General features: G+C 38.7%; 1 protein-coding gene across 6 annotated transcripts in view; it reads right to left on the reverse strand.

The window, feature by feature from the left end:
• The window catches only part of ZBTB8A (zinc finger and BTB domain containing 8A), a 105,974-nt gene that overhangs the window by 33,605 nt on the left and 52,783 nt on the right, over positions 1 to 19,586 (reverse strand). Inside the window, exon 2 of one of the 6 annotated variants that reach the window (XM_077150458.1) lies at positions 4,267 to 4,352. The exons of the other annotated variants lie outside the window; for them this stretch is intronic. The gene's annotated coding sequence lies outside the window, so the exon portion shown is untranslated. The remainder of the gene's footprint in view (positions 1 to 4,266; positions 4,353 to 19,586) is intronic. 6 annotated transcript variants of the gene reach the window in all.

Here is a 19,586-nt window from a genome sequence, read left to right on the forward strand (position 1 = left end):
ACCAGAATAGCAGAGGCCAAGTGACAGTGGTTAAATGCCAGAGACAAGTTGGGCACAATTATCATACTATGATTGTCAGCTGGTCATGTTGTCCCAAGAAACTGTCCAGCTAGATGAACAGCTTACTGAAGTATTCAATTGTCCATATAATCACCACTACTACAACCAAAAACCACCCCCAAACCAGAAAATTCTAGGTCTACTGAAGAGAAATCTGCCTTGGCTTTCTATATTGCAGGCATGATAACCTGTCTTACATTTCTCAGACCTGGGCTGCTTTATAAAACTGGATTTTATTGAACCTTTGATTGAAGAAGGATGCCATACTACCACAAGTATCTATTGCAAAATTTCCTTCAATTTTTTACCAAAGGGACCTGATGGGCACAGGGCCCAAGAGATGGGCATAGGGCCCAGGCTGGTTAGTCTGAGATCTTTTCTGGAGTGCATCATGGAACTAGAAAATGAGGGTTTTACTACATGAGATATGTGTCTTGAGAATCATATAAGCACAGAACTGTGAAAAGTCATCTTCAATAAGTGGGAACATCTACCTAGGAATGATGCCTACCCAGAAGAAAGCAAGGTAGAACTGTTTGGTAAAAGAGTCATGGTGACCTTTTAACTCCTGTGCCTAAGCCAAAGCTCCCTTTGGATTTTTAGTTACATGAGCCAATAAATTTACTTTTCTGCTTAAATTTAAGTTAGCTTTCTATCATTTGTGACCAAGATTTTTAAATTTTTAATGTGTGGCATTATTTATAAAAAATTATAAATATAGTTGCATAATCTACAACGTTAGCCCCACTCAGGAATATTCTGTTTAGCAGACAGACACATTTCCATAAATCAGAACATTAATGGAATCATTGCAATTAGAGTTATTATATATGTTGATACATTAGCACTTATTGTTTTTCCTCTCTATATTCCCTAAAGTCTTAGCAAGCCCTAGGCAAAGTTTTTTTTTCAAATACTCTTCATACAGATAGTTGTGAGTCATCTCTTCTCAGGCTACAATAACTCTTACGATACCTTTCATGATGTCATAACTTTTCTACCAAAGTCTAGCTAGCTGCTGACCAGTTTTTTTTGAAGGTATTACTTGGCTCAAAACTCTGTAAAATATTCATTTGAACATCCAAAGTGATATTTTTGTTTAGAGGTTTTGTAGTAACTTTAGCCCTAACATCTGCATATATTTGTTAAGTCATTATGAGTCAAATTCATTCAAGAGAACATGAAATAATGGTAGAAAATGAGTCTATGGTCTAGAAACACAGATTGGTGAGGCCTCTCAAACTCAGGAAGTATAATCTACTAAATCAGTTCTCATTGGATGCGAACTGTTTTGAACTAGATGAGCAGTTATTTTAAGAAATGCATTAACTACATTTCAGTTCTGTATCAAATTTATAAATATTAATACATATGAGAGATGAGGAACACTATCATAAATTAGTGCTTAAGGAGTTATGTCCACAATGAAGTTTAACCTATGTTTGATGCATGTAGGATCTAGTTAATCACAGGCTTCAGAATCTCAAACATCACAAAAATTACAAAAGAAAAAAAGATGAGTCACTTGGCTAGCGATTGGCATCTTCAAATTCTCATCATGCGCCCAAAGATTCAGCTTTTTGCTGAGTCCTTATCTCACTGTGTGTCCGAAGGACAGACAAACCAAGGCTATTGTGCTAAAAGAGGCAGAATATTTTCAGAGTTATGCCAGACAACTGCAAAACAAGATATCCGTGCTGGTTTAAATCTGTTATGTACCACAGCAGAGACCATGATTTGTTTTTTCATGTTAAAATATACCCATGTTTAATTTAATATTAAACCTCCCCATCTGAAATCTTCTCTAACAAATCCCGATGCCCTGGAAGACCATGTTCTTTTAGTCCATTCTTGTAGGGAGAGTTCTCTTGTGGGTGGGACCTTTTGATTAGGCTATTTCAATTGAGATGTGACCCAGTCCCTTCCAGGTGGGTCTTAATCCTTTACAGGAATCCTTTGTGAAGAGGTTAAAAGACAGTAAAAGCCTAGAGAGCTCAGAGAAGCCAAGAGAGAGATGTCCAGAGATATTTGTAGATAACCATTGAAACTGGAACCAGGAGAAAAGGACCAGAAGACATCACCATGTGCCTTCCCATGTGACAGAGGAACCCTGGATGCCAGCAGTCTTTCTTCAGAGAAGGTATCCTCTTGTTGATGCCTTAATCTGGATATTTTCACAGTTTTAGGATTTTTAACTTGTAATTTAATAAATCCCACTGTTAAAAGCCAATTCATTTCTGGTTTATTGCATTCTGACAGCTTTAGCAAACTGAAACATCTGAGAATACTGCTAGAGAAGCATCAAATTAATATCCACTCTTTTACTACCACATTAGTTAAAAATTTTAATTTAGAAATTAAAAATTCCTGTATTCTCATTTAAAACAAGGTAGTTGTGGTTTGCAAATAAAGCAATGCTTAGAGGAAAATTTATAACTTTAAACACTTATTTAAAAGAAAAAAAGTTTTTTTTTTGTTTTTTTTACATGGGCAGGCACCGGAAATCGAACCCGGGTCCTCTGGCATGGCAGGCAAGTGTCCTTGCCTGCTGAGCCACCATGGCCTGCCCAAAAGAAAAAAAGTTTTAAAAGTCAATGAGTTAAGTTGCTACCTAAGAAAAAGGAGAACAGTTAAACCCAAAGTAAACAGAAGGAAGGAAATAATAAAGACAAAATCAGGAATTAATGAAATAAAAAAATGAGTAAATGATAAAGATCATTGAAACCAAAATCTGGTTCTCTGAAAATATCATAAAAATAAGGCACCTCTAAGTAGAACAACCAAGAAAAAAGACACAAATTACCAATATCAGGAATGAAAGAGAGAAACATCACTACAGATCCTACAGACATTAAAAGAATAAAAACAAAATATTATAAACAACTCAATGCCGACATATTCAACTAGTCAGATGAAATGGCAAATTCCTTGAAAAATACAACTTATGAAAATTGATACAAGAAGAAATAGAAAATCTGAATAGCCATAAATAAAAAAATTGATCATGTAACACTAAAGAAATTGAACATGCAATTAAAAAACCTTTCCATAAAGAAAATTCCAGTCCCAAACAGCTTCAGTGTTGGATTCTATCCGATGTTTGAGGAGGACATGATACCAGTTCTATTCAAATACTTTCAGAAAATAGAAAAGGAAACACCACCCAACTAATTTTATGAGGCTAGCATTACTCTAATATTGTGCCCATAAACATAGATACAAAAATCCTTAACATTGTTAGTAAATCAAATATATAAAAGGGTAATACCAAGTAAGGCTTATCCCAGGAACACAAGATGACCTAAGAGGTGAAAATCAATGCAATTTACCATATTAACAGAATAAAGTAAGAAAAAACATTAAATCATCTCAATGGATGCAGAAAAGGCAGCTGTAAAATTCAACACACAGTCATGATGAATCTCTCAATAAAATAGTAATAGAAGGGAATTTCCTTAGCCTGGTAAAGAGCATCTACAAAAATCACATAGCTAACATTATACTTAATGGTGAAAATTTGAACACTTTTCCCACTAAGATAGGGAATAGGGCAGTGATTTATGCTCTCATTATTTTTATTCAACATTGTCCTGGAGATCTTGGTCAGTGTAACAATAGATAAGAAAGAAATAAAAAGCATTTAGAGTGGAAAGGAAGAAGAAAACTCGACATTACAGATGACATAATCATGTACATAGAAAATCCCGAGATCTACAAAGGATCTTTGAGAACTAGTAATTGAATTTAACAAGGCCACAGGATAGAATAAGGTCAACCTACAAAAATCAATTGTATTTCTATACATTATGTTAGCAATGAGCAACTGGAATATGAAATTTAAAAACAATGCCATTCATAACAGCATCAAAAGCATTAAATCATAAAATCAACAAAATATGTACAAAAGCTATATGATGAAAACTAGAAAACTGATGAAATTTAAAAGATCTAATTAAATGGAGAGACAAGTCATGTACATGGATTAGAAGACAAACAGTTAATATGTCAATTCTATTCAAATTGACCAAAAGAATCAATATAATTGTTCTAGTTTGCTAGCTGCTGGAATGTAATATACCAGAAACAAATGGCTTTTAAAAAGGAGAATTTAATGAGTTGCTAGTTTTCAGTTCTAAAGCCGAGAAAATGTCCCAATTAAAGCAAGTCTATAGAAATGTCCAATTTAAGGCATCCAGGGAAAGATACCTTGGTTCAAGAAGGCCGATGACGTTCAGGGTTTCTCTCTCAAGTGGAAGGGCACATGGCGAACACAGTCAGAGTTTCTCTCTCATCTGGAAAGGCACATAGTGAACACAGTCAGGGTTCCTTTCTCATCTGGAAGGGTACACGGTGAACATGGCGTCATCTGCTAGTTTCTTCTCCTGGCTTCCTGCTCATAAAGCTCCCCGGGAGGCATTTTTCTTTTTCATCTCTAAGGTGGCAGGTGGGTGGACTCTGCTTCTTGTGGCTGTCATTCTGCTCTGCTCTCACTGAATCTCTCATTCTCCAAAATGTTTCCTCTTTTATAGGACTCCAGTAAACCAATCAAGACCCACCCAAATGGGTGGGTACATGCCTCTATCTAATCCAATTTAACAACCACTCTTGATTAAATCACATCTCCAGGGAGATGATCTAATTACAGTTTCAAACATACAATACTGAATAGGGATTAGGAAAAACGGCTGCCTTTACAAAATGGGATTAGGGTTAAGACATGGCTTTTCTAGGGTACATACATCATTTCAAACCAGCACAATAATCCTAATCAAAATCCAAGCTGGCTGGTTAATTTTATAATATGTGAATTTCACTTTGATTTTAATAATTCAAATAAGCTTCTTTTTATAGAATTAACATATATGAAAAGCAATGGACCATGAATAGCCAAAACAAATAAAAAATATATTTATTGATAAATCTTCACACATATACATTCCATGCATGGTGTACAACCAATGGCCTACAATATTACCACATAGCTGTGTATTCATCACCTTGATAATTTTTTGGAACATTTGCATCACTCCAGAAAAAGAAATAAAAAAGAAAAAAAAAAACCTCATACATACAATACCCGTTACCCCTCCCTCTCATCAACCACTAGTATTTCCATCTACTCAATTTATTTTACCTTTTGTCCCCCCTATTATTTATTTTTATCCATAGTTTTTACTCATCTGTCCATACCCTAAAGAGCATCAGACACAAAGTTTTCACAATCACACATTCATACTATGAAAGCTATTTCATTATACAATCGTCTTCAAGAAGCAAGGCTACTGGAACACAGCTCTATAGTTTCAGGTACTTCCCTCTAGTCACTCCAAAACACCATAAACTAACAAGGGGATATCTATATAATGCATAAGAACCTCCAGGATAACCTCTCAACTCTGGCTGAAATCTCTCAACCAATGACACTTTATTTTGTCTCATTTCTCTTTTCTCCCTTTTGGTAGAGAATGGTTTCTCAATTCCTTGATGCCAAGTCCCAGGATTTCTGTCCCACACTGCCAGGGAGGTTTATACCCCTTGGGAGTCATGTCACACTTAGAGGGGGAGGGCAGTAAGTTCACTTGCAATGTTGGCTTAGAGAGAGAGAGCGGCAACAAAAGTGGTTCTCTGGGGTGATACTTAGGCCTAATTTTAAGTAGGGTTAGCCTATTCTTTGCAGGAATATGTTTCAGAAAGGGCAAACGCCATGACTGAGGGCTCAGTCTATTGATTGGTTGTCCCTACAGCTTGCAAGAATATCAGAAATTCTCCTAAATGGGGAAGTTGAATATTTCTTCCTTTCTCTTCAGTTCCCCAAGGGAACCTTACAAATATTTCTTTATTCACTGCCCAGATTATTCTGAGATATTGGGGCATCACACCAACCTGGACAAACTAACAAAATCTCATGCCCTATTCAAGATTCCATGTATTAAGCCAAAACAATTTTGACAAAAAGAAAAGAAAATTTATCCTGCATGATTTCAAGACTTAAAACTACAGTTATCAAGACAGTGCAGTATTGGCATTAGGAAAGGCACATAGATCAATAGAATAGAATAGAAAGTCCAGAAATAGAAACACAAATATATTATCAATTGATTTTTTTTAAGTCAGGTTCATATTACGAAATGTTTTTTGACAAAGGTGCCAAGTAATTCAATGGGGGAGAGGCTAACATTTCCAAACCAATGGTGTAGGAATAATTGAATATCTATATAGAAACAAATGAACCTTGATCCTTCCTACATATCACATACGATACTTAATTTAATAGAAACATAGGCCTAAATGTAGAAGTTAAATTTCTAGAAGAAAATCTTCAGGACCATGGATAGACAAGGATTTCTTAGGATACAAAAAACATGAACCACAAAAGAAAATAATTGACAAATTGGACTTCATCAAAATTCTGCTTGTAGAAAGATACCACTAAGGAAGTGAAAAACTAAGAAACAAATTGGACAAAAATATTTGCAATACATATATCGGACAAAAGACTTGTATCCAGAACATATAAAGAGCTCAAACAAGAGTACTATTGGAAGAGATGGTGGAGGAGGAAGCTCCAGGAATCAGTCCCTCCTCTAAAACAACTATTGAACTGTCAGGAACTGTCTAAATTAACTATTTTGAACCTCCAGAATCTAAAGGAACACTGTGAAGCATCCAGGAAGGAGGAGGAAGAAGAGGCTGGCAAACTGTAATAAATAACGATGCATTTCACCCTCCCTGTAGTAGCTACCATCCCCCATCCCACAGCCTCATGGTGGGCAGCAGTGGGGACTGGATTTTGGTCTTCTGGTGCAGCTTGCTGGTGCCAGGATGGAGCATAATGACTTAGTTCTCCAAACTCCAGGGCTGTGTGTTCTGATCACAAATCTTGACTTTTGATCAGCTACTTCAGATCATTGGGGCCATCTCTGAGGGTGACCACTGTTCTACCCCTCCTTGGACAAGGTGGCAGAGGAATCTTAAAGATTCCTCAACCTTCTTCAAAAACTACAGAAAACATTTAAAGGGCCGCATTAACTGGTCAAGTGCTGAATCAAGAAAACACAGTTTCAAAAGCCATAGAAGAAGCTACTGGTGCCCTTGCTATTCCTTCCCCCACCCCCTTCACAATGCAGGGTGGAACCAGCTTCTGCTCTCATTGTGGGTCCCTGGTCATGTTCCAGAGTATGCGGAGAGGCCCCTGTGCACATACTGGGGTGCATGTATATCAGTGCCAATCTATCTGGTGGAAGTCTTAGAGAATGAACTGGACAATGTGTCACTGGCTTGCCTTCCCAGAGTTGTCCTGAGGATAGAGAAGTGGCTTGCAGACACTTCCTACATATCACATACAATATGTGATATGCAGACAGTTGGGACAGTGTGAAAAACAATTAAGTTGAAGCTACCTGGGGTAAAGGATTACCTGCATTAAATCACTGGAGGGAGCCCCAAGAGTCAGTGGAGGTCTATTTCAAAGGGAGTAGAAGGGGTGATCATTTGAATGCTGTGCACCATAAATAGGAAATTCCTAAAGCCTCTAGAAAGTACAAGTCCAGGTAAAGATGCAGGTTTTGTGGCTCTGGCTCTATGCAGGCTCAGATAAGACAGGGAGGACACTGTACATACTATTTGCCTCAGGATGATCTTCACAGAAGGGCTAAACTCTGAAGGAGACTACCAGTCAAAGCAGAGCAAATGTGAAAGGCACTTTTTGCTTTGGTTTGTTAGCATGGGTGTGCTCCTAGCATTCGAGAAAATCTCTGTTATATTATTAGCCCAATACAAACTTAACGAACAAACAGTTCAGGGACTAAATCCCAGAGTTAACTATTTAAAATATTAAAATATATAGTGTATATAGTGTGCAACAAAAGATTACAAGACAAAGAAACAGGAAATCAAGGACCATCCAAAAGAACAAGATAAAAGTCCAGAAATCGTCACGAAGAGGACCAGAATTTGAACTTACTGGAGAAGGACTTTAAAAAGATGACCCTCAATATGTTCAAGTAGATAAAAAGAAAACAAGGAGAAAAAACTAAAGGATATGAGAAAAACAATGAATCTAGAAAAAGAAGAACAAAATAAATGCAAAACAAGCAGATGGAAGGAAATAAATATTAGAGCAAAGACAAATGAATTAGAAAATTAAAAAACAATATAATTTTAAAAACCAAGAGTTAGTGTTTTGAAAAGATCAATAACATTGACGAACCATTAGCATGACTGAGAAAGAAAAAAGAGAAAGGACAAAAATAATGTAAATCAGAAATTAAAAGGGAAATATTACTACAGATTACAGATAAATAAAAAAGTCTGTAAGAGGATACTGTAGGATATTATGTACAACTGTACAACAACAAATTAGATAACCTACATGAAATGGACAAATTCCTAGAACACACAAATTACCTACAATGACTCAGGAAGAAATAGAGATTGCAATAAACCAATTGTATTAACTTGTTAAAGCTACTTACTGGAATGCAATATATCAGAAATGGAACAGCTTTTTATAAAGGGAACTTATTACAAGTTTATAGTTCTAAGGTCATGAAAATGTTCAAATTAAGGCACCAACAAAAATTATCCTCGTTCAAGAAAGACTGATGCCATCTGGAATAGCTCTGTTAGCTGGGAAGGCATGTGGCTGGTATCTGCTGGTCCCTTGCTCCTAGATTTTGTTGCTTTCAAATTCTGTTTTCTGAGGGCATTCTTCACTTGGCTTCTGTGGGCCTTCATTTAGCATCTCCAGGACATAACTCTGGGTTCTGGCTTGCTTCACATCTCATGGGAAGGTAAACAGCGACATCTGCTGGGCTCTGCCCATGTCTAGGTACTCCAAGCATCTCCAAATGTCTCTGTAAGCTCTGAAGCAACTGTTCTCCACGCATCTGCAATTGAGACTTCGCCAAAGTGTTTCCCCTATTAAAGGACTCTAGCAAACTAATCAAGACACACCTTGAATGAGTGGGGTCACATCTCCATTTAATCAAAAGGTCACACCCACAATTGGGCATGCCACATCTCCATGGAGCTAATCTAATCAAAAGTTACCACCCTACAATGCTGCATTAGGAATAAAAGAAATGGCTGACCCCACAAGATTGGGTCAGGTTAAAACATGGCTTTTCTGGGGTACATAAAAGTTTCAAACCAAAGCCAGATAAAGATATCACGAGAAAAGAAAATTACAGACCACTATCTCTTATGAATATAGATGCAAAACAATTCTACAAAATACTAGCAAACTGAATCCAACAGTGCATCAAAAGAATTATACACCACGATCGAGTGGGATTTATCCAAGATATGCAAAGGTGTTTCAATATAAGACAAATCAATTAATGTAATAAACCACACAAACAGAACAAAGGAAAAAAAAAAAACATGATCCACATGATAATCTCAATTTGATGCATAAGATGCATTTGATAAAATCCAGCAATTCTCTTTCATAAAACACTTAGAAAATTAGGAATAGAAGGAAACTTCCTCAACATGATGGACATATATGAAAATCTGACAGCTAACATTATACTCAACAGTGAAAGACTGAAAGCTTTCCCTCTAAGATTAGGAACAAGACAAGGATGCCCAATGTATCACACCTATTCAACACTGTACTGGAAGTTCTAGCCAGAACAATTAGACAAGAAAAGTAAATAAAACCATCCAAACTGGAAAGGAAGACATAAAATGTTCCCTGCTTGCAGAAGACATAATCCTATACATAGAAAATCCTGAAAAATCCACAACAAAGCAACTGGAACTAATAAACAAATTCAGCAAAGTGGAGGACAAAAGATTAATAAGAAAAAATCAATAGTTTCTAGACACTAGTTGTATTAGTCAGGGTTCTCTAGAGAAACAGAATCAACAGGAAACACCCACAAATACAAAATTTATAAATGTCTCATGTAACCGTGGGAATGCAAAGTCCAAAATCTGCAGGGCAGGCTGTGAAGCTGACAATTCCAATGGAGGGTCTGGATGAACTCCATAGGAGAGGCTCGCAGGCCGAAGCAGGAAGAGAGCCTGTCTCTTCTGAATCCTCCGTAAAAGGCTTCCAGTGATTAGATTAAGCATCACTTATTGCAGAAGACACTCCCCTTGGCTGATTACAAATGGAATCAGCTGTGGATGCAGCTGACGTGATCATGATTTAATTCTATGAAATGTCCGCATTGCAACAGACAGGCCAGGATTTGCCCAACTAGACAAACAGGTTCCACCACTTGGCCAAGTTGACACATGAACCTGACCATGACAGCCCACCACTTGTAAACTTGACAGTTATACATATCACCTTAAACCATATCTAATTTCTAAATAAAAACCAATAAAACACACATTTTTTTCTTTCACCTAACAATACTCAACTGTCCTGCATATAACTGGAAACACATTAAATCTTTCCAGAACAGGGTGCAAGTCCCTGGGTGATATTCATCCTTAAACTTGATATCTTACAACTTAAATAGTATAATATGAACAAAACAGCATTACAAACCTTGTTTCTGGAAATGATCACATGGTCGTACTTCATATTTATCACTACCTTCTTCCACTACCCATTCCATGTTCCTTGATCAGAAGCAATGCTATATGGAATACCATGAAGATGGATAAAGCATTCTGTAAGCCCACGGATAGTAGTTTCGGAAGAAGCATTGTGTGCAGGAAAAGCAAATCCATATCCAGAGTATGTTTATTCCGGTTAGAACAAATCGCTGCCCCTCCATGAAGGGAATGGTCCAATGTAATCAACCTGCCGCCATGTAGCTGGCTGGTCACCTCGGGGAATGGTGCCCTATCAGGGGCTGAGTGTGGGTCTCTGCTGCTGGCAGATTAGGCACTCAGCAGTGGCTGTAGCCAAGTCAGCCCTGGTGAGTGGAGGTCCATGTTGCTGAGCCCATGCATAACCTCCATCCCTACCACCATGACCACTTTGTTCATGAGTCCGCTGGGCAATGACAGGAGATGCAGGGGAAAGGGGCTGACTGGCATCCACAGAACAGGTCATCTTATCCACTTGATTATTAAAACCCCCCTCTGCTGAGGTCACCCTCTGGTGTGCATTCACATGGGACACAAATATCTTCATGTTTTTAGCCTACTCAGAAAGGTCTATCCACATACTTCTTCCCCAGACCTCTTTATCACCAATTTTCCAATTACGGTCTTTCCAAGTCCCTGGCCATCCAGCCAAACCATTAGCCGCAGCCCATGAGTCAGTATACAAATGCACCTCTGGCCAGTTCTCCTTCCAAGCAAAATGAACAACCAGGTGTGCTGCTCGAAGTTCTGCCCACTGGGAGGATTTTCCCTCACCACTGTCCCTCAAGGACACCCCAGAAAGTGGCTGTAGTGTTGCAACTGTTCACTTTCGGGTAGTACCTGCATATCGTGCTGAACCATCTGTAAACCAGGCCTGAGTTTTCTCTTCCTCAGTCAATTCATTGTAAGGAACTCCCCGAGAGGCCATAGCTCTGGTCTGGGAAAGACAAGGTAATGTAGCAGGAGTGGAGACCATGGGCATTTGGGTTACTTCTTCATGTAACTTACTTGTGCCTTCAGGACCTGCTCTGGCCCTATCTTGTACATACCATTTCCATTTTACAATAGAGTGCTGCGGCGCATGCCCAAATTTATGGCTTGGTGGGTCAGACAACACCCAACTCATGATAGGCAACTCAGGTCTCATGGTAACTCGGTGGCCCATGGTTAAGTGCTCAGTCTTTACTAAGGCCCAGGAGCAGGCCAAAAGCTGCTTCTTGAAAGAAGAGTAGTTATCTGCCGCAGATGGTAAGGCTTTGCTCCAAAATCCTAAGGGTCTGTGTTGTGATTCTCCTATACGGCCTGCTAAAGGCTCCAGACAGCATCTCTATTTGCCACTGACACTTCCAGCACCATTGGATCTTCTGGCTCATACGGCCCAAGTGGGAGAGAAGCGTGTACAGCAGCCTGGACCTGTCACAGAACCTCCTCGTGCTTAGGTCCCCACTCAAAATTAGCAACTTTTCTGGTCACTCAATAAGTGAGTTGGAGTAGCACACCCAAAAGAGGAATATGTTGTTGCCAAAATCCAGAGACCAACTAGGCATTGTTGCCTCTTTTTTGGTCATAGGAGGGGCCAGATACAGCAATTTATCCTTCACCCTAGAAGGGATATCTCGACATGCCCCACAACACTTGACACCTAGAAATTTCACTGAGGTGGAAGGCCCCTGTATTTTTGTTGGATTTATCTCCCATCCTCTGACATGCAAATACCTTACCAGTAAGTCTAGAGTAGTTGCTACTCCTTGCTTACTAGATCCAACCAACATGATATCATCAATATAATGGACCCATGTGATGTCTTGTGGGAGGGAGAAACGATCAAGGTCCCTGTGGACAAGATTATGACATAGGGCTGGAGAGTTGATACACCCCTGAGGTAGGACTTTGCCAGCTGAAAGCAAACTGTTTCTGGTGGTCCTTAATAACAGCTATTGAGGAAAAAGCATTTGCAGATCAATAGCTGCATACCAGGTACAAGGGATGTATTGATTTGCCAAGCAATGATACCACATCCAGAAGAGCAGCTTCAATTGGAGTTGCCCCCTGGTTGAGTTTACGATAATCCACTGTCATCCTCCAAGACCCATCTGTTTTCTGCAGAGGCCAAATAGGAGAGTTGAGTGGGCATGTGGTGGGAATCACCACCCCTGCATCCTTCAAGTCCTTAAGAGTGGCAGCAATCTCTGCAACCCCTCCAGGAATTTGGTATTGCTTCTGATTTACTATTTTCCTAGGGAGGAGCAGTTCTAGTGGCTTCCACTTGGCCTTTGTCACCATAATAGCCCTTGCTGCACAAGTTAGAGAGCCAATGTGTGGATTCTGCCATTTGCTCAGTATGTCTGTTCCAATTATACATTCTGGAAGTGGGGAAATAACTGCAGAATGGGCCTGGGGGCCCACTGGACCCACTGTGAGACGGACCTGAGCTAAAACTCCATTGATCACCTGGCCTCCAAAAGCCCCCACTCTGACTGGTGGACCAGAGTGACATTTGGAATTAATGTCACTTCTGAACCAGTGTCTAATAATTCCCAAAATATCTGATCATTTCCTCTTCCCCAATGCACAGTGACCCTGGTGAAAGGCCGTCGGTCTCCTTGGGGAAGGCTTGGAGGAAGATTAACAGTATAAATTTGTGGAAGTGTAACATGGTTCTCCCCCAAAGGGACCTGGCCTCCCCTTCATTCAAGGGGCTCTGGGTCTGTAAATTCTCTCAAGTCTGGAAATTGTGTAAGGGGCTGTGACTCTGTGTTTTTGTCATTCAGGTTAGACTTCTGTTCACTTGACCTGGAACTCCTTTGTTTATAAACAAGAATTTAGTAGACTGCCCTTCTATTGTATTTCTAGGTACCCCATGATTTACTAGCCAATGCCACAAACCTCTTGAGTCATATAATTTTGACTCCTGCTTTGAGTTTGCTGTCTATTATAATAGCCACGTCTATCCTGTCTTTGGCAATTAGGTGCTGCCACCTGGCTTCTGCCAACTCAGGATCCGGTCATCCCCATTGTGTTTAAGGATTCCAGCTCAGTGACAGCAGTTCCCACAGTAATATCTGACCTACAGAGAAGTGCAACTACAGAGTTCTTCAGGGATGATGGCGCCAGTCTCACAAATTTATTTCTCACTGTTCTGGTAAAAGGTGCATCCTCCAGACATTCCTGGGGTGTAAGAGCAGGCTTTGCATGATAAATCCACTCTAACATTCCAATCTCTCTAAGCCTCTGGATCCCCTCATCTACATTATACCAGGGCAGTTCTGGCATTTCAACCTCAGGTAATGTTGGCTACCTTTCTTTTTTTTATTATTTTTTTAAATACTAAAAAACACCAAACAAATGCAAACATTCCTATTTTGATCTTTCCATTCTACATATATAATCAGTAATTCACAATATCATCACAAAGTTGCATATTCATCATCATGATCATTTCTTGGAACATTTGCATCAGTTCAGAAAAAGAAATAAAAAGACAACAGAAAAAGAATTAATACATATCATACCCCTTACCCCTCCCTTTCATTGATCACTAGCATTTCAATCTAAATTTATTTTAACATTTGTTCCATTATTTACTTTTATTCCATATGCTTTACTCATCTGTTGACAAGGTAGATAAAAGGACACAAGGTTTTCACAATCACACAGTCACATTGTGAAAGCTATATCATTATACAATTATCTTCCAGAAACATGGCTACTGGGACACAGCTCTACATTTTTAGGCCTCTCCATTACATCTTGAATAACAAGGTGATGTCTACTTAATGTGTAAGAATAACCTCCAGGATAACCTCTCAACTCTGTTTGGAATCTCTCAGCCATTGACACTTTATTTCATTTCACTCTTCCTCCTTTTGGTTGAGAAGGTTTTCTCAAATCCTTGTTGCTAAGTCTCAGCTCATTCTAGGATTTCTGTCCCATGTTGCCAGGAAGGTCCACACCCCTGGAAGTCATGTCCCACGCAGACAGGGGGAGGGCGGTGAGTTTGCTTGTCATGCTGGCTGGAGAGAGGGGCCACATCTGAGCAATAAAAGAGATTCTCTTGGTGGTGACTTTTACGCCTAATTTTAAGTAGGCTTGACCTATCCTTTGTGGGGTTAAGTTTCATATGAACAAACCCCAAGACTGGGGGCTCAGCCTATAGCTTTGGTTGTCCACAGTGCTTGTGAGAACATCAAGAATTCAACTTGGGGAGGTTGAATTTTCCCCCATTTTCACCATTCCCCGAAGAGGACTTTACAAATACTTTCCCACTCACTGATCAAATCACTCTGGGATTCATCAGGGCATCACTCTGGACAAACCAACAAAATCTCATGTCCTATTCAAAGTTCCATGTACTTACGGTGTTCAATTAATCTGTCTACAGAAGTTATATTAGGAAATGCACTAGTCAAAATATAAATTTTGTACCACATAAACATTTTTTGCTTTAGTCTCACACATAGGTTGAAATTTTAAAAATTACCATCTATTTTCAGTACCCTGCAGTAACGACATTCCTTTGTTCTTCCTCATGCAAAAACACTTTTTAAATTTGTACATTTAGTCACTATCATTACATACTCCAGGCATTCCTAGATTATACCATCTCAGTCTGTATCATCTATCTTTCTTTCTGATTTCATTTGTGCCACCAGCCCTCCTTCCTCTATCATTCTCACATTTAGCTTCATTCAGTGTTTTAATATAATTGTAATACAGTTAGGTAGTATTGTGCTGTCCATTTCTGAGTTTTTACATTCAGTCCTGTTGCACAATCTGTATCCCTTCAGCTCCAATTACCCAATATCTTACCCTATTTCTATCTCCTGATGGTCTCTGTTACCAACGAAATTCTGTTTGCCACCTTTTGATCCATGTTTCAACTAACCGTTCAAACAAACTGTTAATACCTTTTCTAACCCCTCGAGATATAACATTGAATGCAGAATCTCTGCTTAGTGGGCCCATATCAATAAATTCAACCTGATCCAGACTTATATTTCTTCCACCATTATCCCACATCCTTAAAATCCATTGCGAACATATTCCCCTGATTTCTGCCTATATAAATTGGAAAACTCACACAGTTATATTGGAGTATAACGTACCTCCTCATGTGTGATACTTTTAACTCACCTTTAGGGGCCTATTGGGACTTTATTCTAGTTATAGGTCTGGAAGAAATAGGGCAGGGGGTGGAGATGGGTCATGAAAACAATTAGAAATATCTTCCAAGCTATTTACTTCAAGGCATTCATTGCAGTTTCATCTGGTGAAACAGGATTAATCACTCAAGGGCTAATCCCTTCAGGAGGAGGTTGGGTGGCCAACTCCTCAAGGCAGGCTGGAGGTGGGGCAGCTATGTCCTCAGGTCAGACTATTACAGGGTTATCTAAAGAAGACTCAGCACAACCTAGGGCTTCAACCTCACCCCTGACATCATTATCAATCCATATGCCACCATCCCATTTTTCAGGGTCCCACTTCTTTCCAATCAATACCCTCACTTTAACTGCAGAAACCATGCAACACTGAGATTTCAGTTTACATTTTAAAGTTACTACTCTAACAGTAAGATTCTGAGTCTGATTTTCAGAGATCTCAAGTCTACGGCTACAGGAAATAAGATTTTCCTTCAGGATACTCATAGAAACTTCTACATCTGTCAGAAGGCACTTAAGCTTCTCGTTTGAAGCCTTAAGCCCATCCCTTTCACTCCTTAATGTATCCAGTGTATCTGACAACAACCAGTCAATATCCCTATACTTCTTATTTCCACAAAACTCCGTAAAGGTATCAAAAACATTTATCCCCCAGATTCTGGCTTCATACAAGCGAAGCATTGGGAGAATCGAATGGTGATATTTTGACTATCTCCTTCGCCAACTCACTCCATGGATTGGGAGTGGCATTCTGATTATGGGAATCAGAGTCCTTAGTGCCTTTGAGTCCAGTCAGAGTAGAAAACCATTCATAAAAACCCATTTTAAAGACTCTGTTTCTTAAGAACCACTCCCGGTACCAAGCTGTATTAGTTAGGGTTCTCTAGAGAAACAGAATCAACAGAAAACACTCATAAATATAAAATTTATAAAAGTGTCTCATGTAACTGTGGAAATGCAGAGTCCAAAATTCGCAGGGCATGCCGTGAAGCTGATGATTCCATTGGAGGATCTGGACAAACTCCACAGGAGAGGTTCACCAGCTGAAGAAGGAAGACACCCTGTCTCTTCTGAACCCTCCTTAAAAGGCTTCCAGTAATTAGATTAAGCATCGCTAATTGCAGAAGACACTCCTCTTGGCTGATTACAAATGGAATCAGCTGTGGATGCAGCTGACGTGATCATGATTTAATTCTATGAAATGTCCTCATCACAACAGACAGGCCAGCACATGCCCAACCAGAAAAACAGATACCAACCACTTGGCCAAGGTGACACATGAACCTGGTCATGACACTAGTAATGAGCAATCTGAAGTAGAAATCAAGAAAAAAAATTCCATTTACAATAGCAACTAAAAGAATCAAATATCTAGGAATAAATCTAACCAAAGATGCAAAGGAGTTATACACAGAAAACAGCAAAATACTGCTAAAAGAAATCAAAGAAGACCTAAATAAATGGAAGGACATTTTGTGTTTATGGATTGGAAGACTAAATATTGTTAAGATATCAATGCTACACAAAGCAACTTATAGATTCAACACAACGCCAGTCAAAATTCCAACAGCCTTCTTGAAAGAAAGAGAAAAGCCAAATCACCAAATTTATATGGAACTATAGGGGCTCTCAATAGCCGTAACTATCTTGAAAAAGAAGAACAAAATTGGAGGACTCACACTTCACAATCTTAAAACTTATTACAAAGCCACGGTAATGAAAACAGCATGGAACTGGCATAAGGACAGATATATGGAACAATGAAATTGAATAGAGATTTCAAGAAGCAACTCTCATGTGTATAGCCAGTTGATTTTCAACAAGGGTGCCAATTCCACTTAATGGGGAAAGAAGAGTCTCTTTAACAAATGGTGCTGGGAAAACTGGCTGTCCCTATGCAAAAGAATGAAGGCGGTCCCCAGCTTCACACCATATACAAAAATCAACTCAAAATGGATCAAATACCTAAACATAAGAAGAAGAGCTATAAAATTTCTAGAAGAAAACACAGGAAGCAGCTTCAGGACCTTGTGATAGGCAAGGTTTATTAGACCTTAAAACTGAAGCACAGGCAACAAAAGAAAAAATAGATAAATGAAGACCTTGTCAAAACTAAAACCTTTTTCACGTCAAAGGACTCAATCATAAAAGTAAAATGACAACCTACACAATGGGAGAAAATATCTGGAAACCACATATCTGATGGGGGTTTAATATCCAGAGTGTATAAAGAAATCCTACCACTTAAAAGAAAGACAAACAACCCAATCAAAAAAATGGGCAAAAGGCTTGAATAGACATCTCTGTAATGAAGATACACAAATGGCCAGAAAGCACATGAAAAGGTATTCGACAACATTAGCTATTGGGGAAATGCAAGTCCAAACCACAATGAGATACCATTTCACACCACTAGAATGGTTTATAAGTGTTGGAAAGGATGCAGAGAAATAGGAACACTCATTCATTGTTGGTGAGAATGTAAAATGGTACAGTTGTGGAAGACAATTTGGCAGATTCTCAGAAAAGTTAAGTATAGAATTACTATGTGACCACAATTGCACTTCTAGGTACCCAAAAGAATTGAAAGCAAGGAGTTAAACAGTTATTTGTGCATTGATGTCTATAGTGGCATTATTCACAACTGTCAAGAGATGGAAGCGACCTATCAACCAATGGACAAATAAAATGTGGTACAGACATAAAATGGAACATTATTCAGCTGTAAAAAAGAATGAAGTCTTGACACATGTGACAACTACAGGTTTTGGTAAAAAAAAATATTTGAGAAACACTGTGAAGCTGTTCAATAACAGAATTAGCTCCCTTGCAAGGTAGCAAATTTTCTGTTGCTGTTGAAGCAGAGGTAGAATATCACTGAATATGTGCGACTGCATTTTGTGGGAGATTGGCCTAGATGATTTCTGAGGATTGTTCCAACTTCAACATTGTTAAACTATTTTGTTGTAGTTAAACTACAACATATTATATGTGTTCATGTTTCTTTAAATGAGACCCTGCAATAAAACAAGTTATAAGGTGCCAGCATATATATATTTTTAATAAAGCCTCAAAATGCCAGAAACTATTGGTGCCACTATGTGTACTAATTGTTTGAGGTATATTTTGTTAAACATGTACTTATGATATTTAGTTTCTTCTGGATGTGGAGAGATCAGAGACTAAGAAATGAATTCTTTCTCCTAAAGAAGTATGGGCAGAAGGTCTGTTTGGAGTTGGGGGATTTGTCAGATAAATTTGGAAAAGAGAAAACAGAAAAGGAATTACATTCTGTATCTGGGTAATTTTGTTGGAAACAGGCAATTTGCCTCAATTACTTAGGCATCTGTGTGAAATTGCCACTTGGCTAACAGCCCCAGCCTTAAAGTGGCCAAAGATTATTATGGTTGCATCACAGTGTATACAATAAAATTCTAACACATCAATTATACTAGAAAAGTAGTGAAGATCTTGGTATTTTGGTGGGGTAAATATGGTAAGATCCCATTTATCCACAATTGTGAGGGATGAATCATTCTCGTTTTAGAAAACGAGAATAGGTAATGGGAACCTATTTCTTAAAGCTGTAAAGTCCTTTGGGGCCCTAGGCTGAAGAAGTCATAAAAATTTGGTGTGTCATTTCCTGTATGCAGTCATGTTTCACCATTCAAATGCAGCCATGTCCTCAGGACTATGAGATGTGCAGAACTGCCTGTTTATGGTTTTAAACGGTGCCCATGGTTTTGAATTAGCAATTGCAAAACTGAGGTAAAATGACTTTGCTGGCACTTCTGTATCAATTTTGTATAATAT

This window comes from Tamandua tetradactyla, chromosome 2 (genome assembly GCF_023851605.1).
Source record: "Tamandua tetradactyla isolate mTamTet1 chromosome 2, mTamTet1.pri, whole genome shotgun sequence".
Lineage (NCBI taxonomy): Eukaryota > Metazoa > Chordata > Mammalia > Pilosa > Myrmecophagidae > Tamandua > Tamandua tetradactyla.